Raw genomic sequence first — 6,895 nt, 5'->3', positions numbered from 1 at the left:
AAATTAAAAACTTAATAATGTTTTATTGAATAATAGTGAGAAATACCAGTAGAGTGAATAAAACAATGTTGCAGGAGGCAGACTGGAGAATTGTCAATGCGATTTATTGGAGTCGCATAAAGGAGATACAATGTCTATGTACATGTGATGGTAAAAATTTTTCTAGAAATATGGATAATTTGGAGAAATACAGTAGCAAGAGAGAAGTCAGTGTGGCCTCAGATGCAGATAGATAGATCTGATGAATGGGGCTTGCAAATGTCTCCTGAATGTTTCATTTCTGTGTAAAATAGGTGAAAAGCTCATCAGTGGAAAAAAAAACTCAGCAAAGATCTAAGGGAAGAATAATCCTCAAAAAATATCTAAAGAGTGGGATAATAAAGAGAAGTAGGATAGTGAAAGGGTAGGGAGATTCTAGTAAAACATTCGTACACAACCTGAGTTACTTATTGTGAATTTACAATTTGTTCATTACTATGGTCTTGCATTTTATTCCAGCCACATTCACTTATATGGGTTAGGCATGGAATAGTATAGGACTGAATTCTAGTTTACTCAGAATAGTAAAATGAAGTTAAAGGGGCTTGGGGCTTAAGGTCATATAAAAGTTTCTGATAGGGTTATGTATTTTAGTGGTTGATATATCAGAAGAAGTGAGTATCGGCCATAGGATGCAGTGTTCAGAGGTTGGAGTGGCGGAATGAAATTGTGAGGAATTGCTAACACCTAAGATGTAAACACAGGAACAAATAACTGAGATGCTGTAAAAGACAAGAACACAGGAGAAAAAAAAAGTTAAAGAAACTGAGATGCCAAGTAATTAGTAACATTTATATTGTAATAATATTATTATTAACACAGAATTATAATAGGAATAAGGGTGCCTGGGTGGCTCATTTGGTTAAGCGTCCAACTCCTGATATCAGCTCAGGTCATGATCTCATGATTCATGGGTTTGAGCGCCACATTGAGTTCTGTGCTGACCATGGAGCCTCCTTGAGATTCTCTCCTTCCTTCTCTCTGTCCCTTTCCTGCTTGAGTGCTATCTCTGTCTCTCTCAAAATAATTAAATAGAACTTTAAAAAGAAGAATGATAATAGAAATAATGCTGAAGAGAACGGGAGTGGATTTGAGTTCAAATATTTTATTGTAATACCTATTTATATAAAGGGTTATTATAGTGATTTTCTTCAATATTACTTTTTTGGTATTGAGGTTAGTATACTCCATTCTTGAAATACTGTGGTAAGTGTAATAATATACTATGACTATACATCTGTGCAATATTTAGTGTTGGACTGTAGTTCTCTTGTGATAATGCAGTGAGATAAAAGAAGGGAACAATGGTGAATTCTCCCTTCTTTTTGGACCAATAGCATCCCTTTTCCTGTATCCTTAGTAATGAGACTTCTCTTGAGGTTTCTGGTGACTTCTCAGTCACTGACATCCCAAAAGTATAGATCCTGGAGTGGAGCTGTCATACAAAAGCTAAACAGGTAAACACCAATCAACCCACTAAAAGAAACTCCTGCCTCATTCCTGCTGACAAGAGTCAATTTTTCCATTGCTCTAAAGTTCCCCCCAGGTATTTTGCTATCCATGCTTCTGACTCATTCCAAGACTCAGACCCAACCTTGGGTCAAAGCTGGAGGAAACAGCAACAACACCAAAAAAATAGGACTCTCTTCAAGTTTTGCCTTCATTTCTAATCTGCCTGGACTTACTGACTTTTCATACAGATTTTCTTTTTAGTGTTTCCAGTGTTTGCTTTTTTAAAATTTAAATAGTTTATTACCAAGTCGGTTTCCATATATCACCCAGTGCTCTTCCTCGCAAGTGCCCCTTTTCATGACCATCACCCACTGTCCCCTTCCCCCTCCCTCATTAGCCCTCAGTTTGTGCTCAGCATTCAAAAGTCTCTCATGATTTTCCTCACTCCCTCTCCCCAACTCTTTCCCCCCACCTTTCCCCTTTCCACAGTCTCCTATTAGGTTTCTCCTGTTGACCTATGAGTGAAAACATATGATATCTGTCCTTCTCCACCTGACTTATTTCTCTTAGCATGACACCCTTGAGGTCTATACACTTTGCTACAAATGGCTATATTTCATTCTCATTGCCATGTAGTACACCACTGTGTATATATACCACATGTTCTTGATCCACTCATCAGGTGATGGGCATTTAGGCTCTTTCCATGTTTTGGCTATTGTTGACATTGCTGCTATGAACATTGGGGTACATATGCTCCTATGTGTCAGCACTTCTGTATCCCTTGGGTAAATCCCCAGCAGTGCTACTGTTGGGTCATAGGGGAGTTCCAGTGTTTTCAATCATATCCGTGGGGAAATGAGACACTAGTAGGTTTACTTTATCTTTATCAGCACTAGAATTCTGACACTGCATTTTTTAATTAATAAAAATAAACTTGTATTATTCAAAGGAAAAAGAAATCACAACCAATATTAGAAGTCCAATCTAGACTTCTAGGAAACAAGTTTCTGATAAACGAAAAGTTATGCTATCAATGGTCAAAATTTGGACTATGTTTAAAGTATAATTTCACATTAGATTTTGAATATATATTATAATTTCAGAAAATTATCAGAAGTACAAAGAGACAATAGTATAATAACTACAATATTCTCTGAAATTAGGCAGTCAATGTTCAATTTGCACTTGTTTTCGTATAACTAATTATATGTATATATAACTGAATGGTTTTCCCCAAAAATTTCATTATACTTAATTCATATTTCCTTTTGTTCATTGTAATATTTAAAATATTAATAACTATAATAAAATCAAATAGAAATCTCCCATAATCATTTTTATAGTAGAAAATATACATATAATGCTCACAAGAAAAAATATTTTACAACATTGTGAGTAAAATTCTACAATGGCCTCAGGATGAAAGGAAAAAAATCATACCTTTTGTGAAGTGAAATCCGTAGTTTAGGCGGTGTACCAATATTTATTTGTTTCAGCACCTGATAATGTGGTAATATATTTTTCCTTGAAATATGGTAGCTATTGAACATAAGTAAAAACAGCCAACACTGAATATTAATCAGTTTCTTTTTAAAGCCAAACCAGGAGAATGTACATGTTCAGTGTGTGTGTGTGTGTGTGTGTGTGTGTGTGTGTGTGTGTGTGTGTTATATGAAAAGGGAATATTTTGATGTTGCAACAAAAGCGTCCATGTGCCCCAGGCCAAAGATAAACAGTACAGTGACAAGAGTTCTGTATCATTCAATGTCATATTTGCCTTGGCTGCAGCATCTCATTAAAAGTCATATAAATTATTGTCCAGTTTTACTTCAACGGTCAGAAATAAATTACTTGCACATCTCTTGTGGATTAAGTTATCTCTATGCATACATATAAATCATGGTGAAGGAAACCAAATTACTCCCCAAATGCTCATAGACCCATATTCTTCATTCATAATAACATGCATTTCATCTGTAGACATTTAATAGTGCAGTACAGTTAATATGTTTCAGAGATGACCCTACAACACTCAGAATTATTAACTACAACAAATCTGAACAGCGATTCAAGGCTGCCAGTTTCTTGGCAGTATAGTAGATCATTTTAATACAAGGTATACCTGATAAGTTTCAGCTGCTCTCTACCTTTAAAGGCTATTTCCTCTGCCCCTTTCTGCCACTAAAAGAATGAGAATGTTAGGATAACTTTCGTTTCTCTGGCACTATATATTTCTGGCTTTTTGTTTAAACCTGTCTTTGCTTCATCTGTAGCTACTTAAAACTTCTCTTTTAATAAAGTTTCAACTTTAAAACCTACAGAATTAGGTTAAAAGGTATTATAGCAAAGATTTTTATTTGAAAACTACCTCAAGCCATGATTTTACAATCGTGTTTCTGGCAGAACTGCCATAATTAAATTTAACATTGTAGGAGGAAAATTTATTTTAAAACAAACCAAACCACTTTTGACTATGATGCGTCCACGTTAAGTTACATAGAGGTAGGGAAATTAAATGTCTTTAAACATTTTTATTTTTCAAAATAGCATAAGTCAAAAGATAGAAGAAAGCTATGGAAGCTCATATTTAGTGTTTATAGAATTGCCTAAATAGCAATAAAATGATAATAAAATTAAAAGTTATTTAATAGGTTCTAAACTTCTATAATTAGCTGAGGGTTTGTTGAAGAGAAGTCTTATATTGTAACCCAAACATATCCTACCTTAAAATAATTACATGGTTTTGAAAAGCATATACAATTGGAAGAATTAAGTATACAAAGAGAAAAAGGATTGATATGTTTAGTTTAAATGATTCATGGACTCCATATATCTCACATGATGGCAAAATTTACTAATTCCCATTAGTACATATCGTTAAATGCTTACGTAAATGCTCTGTAATTTTGGAATATTATGGATGATATACTATTTATAAATTCATCTCTATCCAGTGTTTTTTAAACATGGTTTAACTATAAAAATTATATGATGCAAATTTACAAAATGTGACAACTACACTGATCATATATAAGGTAATTTAATATAGGTCAGATATGTACACTCATCTTAACATTAATTTTGTCTCTATATTTTACCTTCTAATGTACATATTCTGTTTCAAAGATTCAGAAGAAGTATTTTTGTGCTTTAGTAATCCTGAAAATTGTCAAGATTTCAGTTGATATTAAATGTGCTTGCCAGCCACTACAAAAAAAGAATTAAGTTGTGAGGAGGATGTAATACCTTTGGTCTGGTAGGAGCAATCTGCACTCAAATGTAAGTAAGAATTGAATGTGTTGAATAGATTGAAAAATAATAATAATAAAATAATAATAATGATAAAGACTAGAAGTGTGTCTTTTTATCACCCTCAACATTCTAAACAATGTCAGTGATAAAAAAATTTCCCCTATGACTAGACAGACTACTCCTGCCAAAAAAGGTTAAAATGTCTTCTCTTGTGGTATTCACATAATTTTTTATTTATTTGAATGTAGTTAACACACAATGTCACAATAGTTTCAGTCATACAACATAGTGATCTGACAAATTTACACATTATGCTATGCTCACCACAAGTGTAGCTACCGTTAGTTACCATACAACACCTTTACAGTGTCCACGACCTTATCCCCCATACTGTGCCGTTTGTTCCTGTGACTTAATCATTCCATAACCAGAAGCCTGTGTGTCCCACTCTTCTTCATCCATTTTGCCCATCTCCACCTCCTCAAATGAATTTTAAAATAACACTTGTGATAAGTCAAATGAAGTATGAGTGTGACATTGACCAAAATGGAAGTGATATGAAATTCTAGGATCCAAAAATGATGCCAACAACCATCAAGGTTGTGAAGAGAGCAATTTCCTGAGGCCCCATTTCCAAATACCATCACACTGAGGAAGGATTAAGTTTTGACAAATAAATTTTGGAGGGGCACAAACATTTAGACAGTAGCATTGCTTATGTGAGGAAACTGTTATTAATTAGGGTACCCGGTGATGGCTCAGTTGGCTAAGCATCTGACTTTGACTCAGGTCATGATCTCACAGTTCGTGAGTTCAAGCCCTGCATGAACTCTCTGTCAGAGCAGAGCCTGCCTTGGCCCCTCTGTCCCCGCAGCTCCCTCTCTGCCCCTTCCCTGACTGTATCCTTTCTATCAAAAATAAATGAGCATTTAAAAAATATACTTAAAAAAAGAAATGGTATTATTAATCTGAAAATAAAATCATTCAGATGGCTGAGATGTCATAGTTTTGAATGTTTATATATCTATTATCATTTATATTTTATAAACTTGTTTATATATCTATTATCATTTATAATTTATAAACTTGTTTCTCTGTATTCTTTAGTAATCTTAACAAAGTCTAGATCAGCTCAAACATATTTCCCTTCATCTTATGGGAAAATTCTAACAGTATTTGAAAACGGAATACATTCTGCAAAATATAAAATTTATATTTTTTAAAAATCTGAGATTAGCATGTTTTGTATCTTTTATGTTAACTCATTTTCTATTCTAAAGTTTTTCCCTGAGAAAATTGGAATTATCCACATAGTTTCCTTTTAAATCAAGATATCTTTACTAGGTTAGAAGGTTCCATGAAAAATAGCTGTCATTATGTGGTCTATAAAATATACATCTCACAGATGCTCACATATTCTTTCCAAAGATGAGAGAAAATGTATCTACTAATAGGCATGCTGATTTTTCTTTGGTTCTGAAGAGTAATTAGGATGTCTTCTCAGAATACAAAAATGTAAGGGAAATGGTACCACATACACAAGTAACTAATGTAACTCTTGCCAACGGGGACCGTTAGAATTAAGCAAAGGTGGGGGAGGTGAGGCTTGATAGACAATGAGCTATCTCATTTATGACATTATAGAACATGTCAGGTTTTGGGTCTTAATGAAAGAGCAAAGAGAACTAATTAACTCAGTTAAAACTAGGAAGCAACATGATCATAGGTCTGTAAAAGCACTATGTCCATGTAAAACTAAGTGGACTGGTGAACTAAAAGACACGGTACCTCTGTTAGGAAGATTTTGAAAGGCTCCAAGTGGAGGATACAGATAGAATGAAGTGGGGTGGTATTGGTTAAGATTCTCAATTTCTGAAATGTACAAATCAAAATAAAATTCCTTTTTAATTTGTCTTTTAAATGCACAAATATTACTGACAAATATCTTTCAATTTGGCAACAAGAGAATATCAGAATATATTGTTTAGAAATGCATTACAGATCATAATATGGAGGATTGTTTTTCCATGATTATTTTGAGTTTTTAAAGAGGATTTTTTTTAAGTTTCATGGTATTATAGTATTTTGTTGTTCATTTTCTCATATATAATATAGAAAAATAAATCTCAATGTTAGAAAGCCCCCCCCC

This window comes from Suricata suricatta, chromosome 4, assembly GCF_006229205.1.
Source record: "Suricata suricatta isolate VVHF042 chromosome 4, meerkat_22Aug2017_6uvM2_HiC, whole genome shotgun sequence".
Classification (NCBI taxonomy): Eukaryota; Metazoa; Chordata; class Mammalia; order Carnivora; family Herpestidae; genus Suricata; species Suricata suricatta.
The sequence above is the reverse complement of the archived record's forward strand: the minus strand, read 5'-3'. Positions refer to the sequence as shown.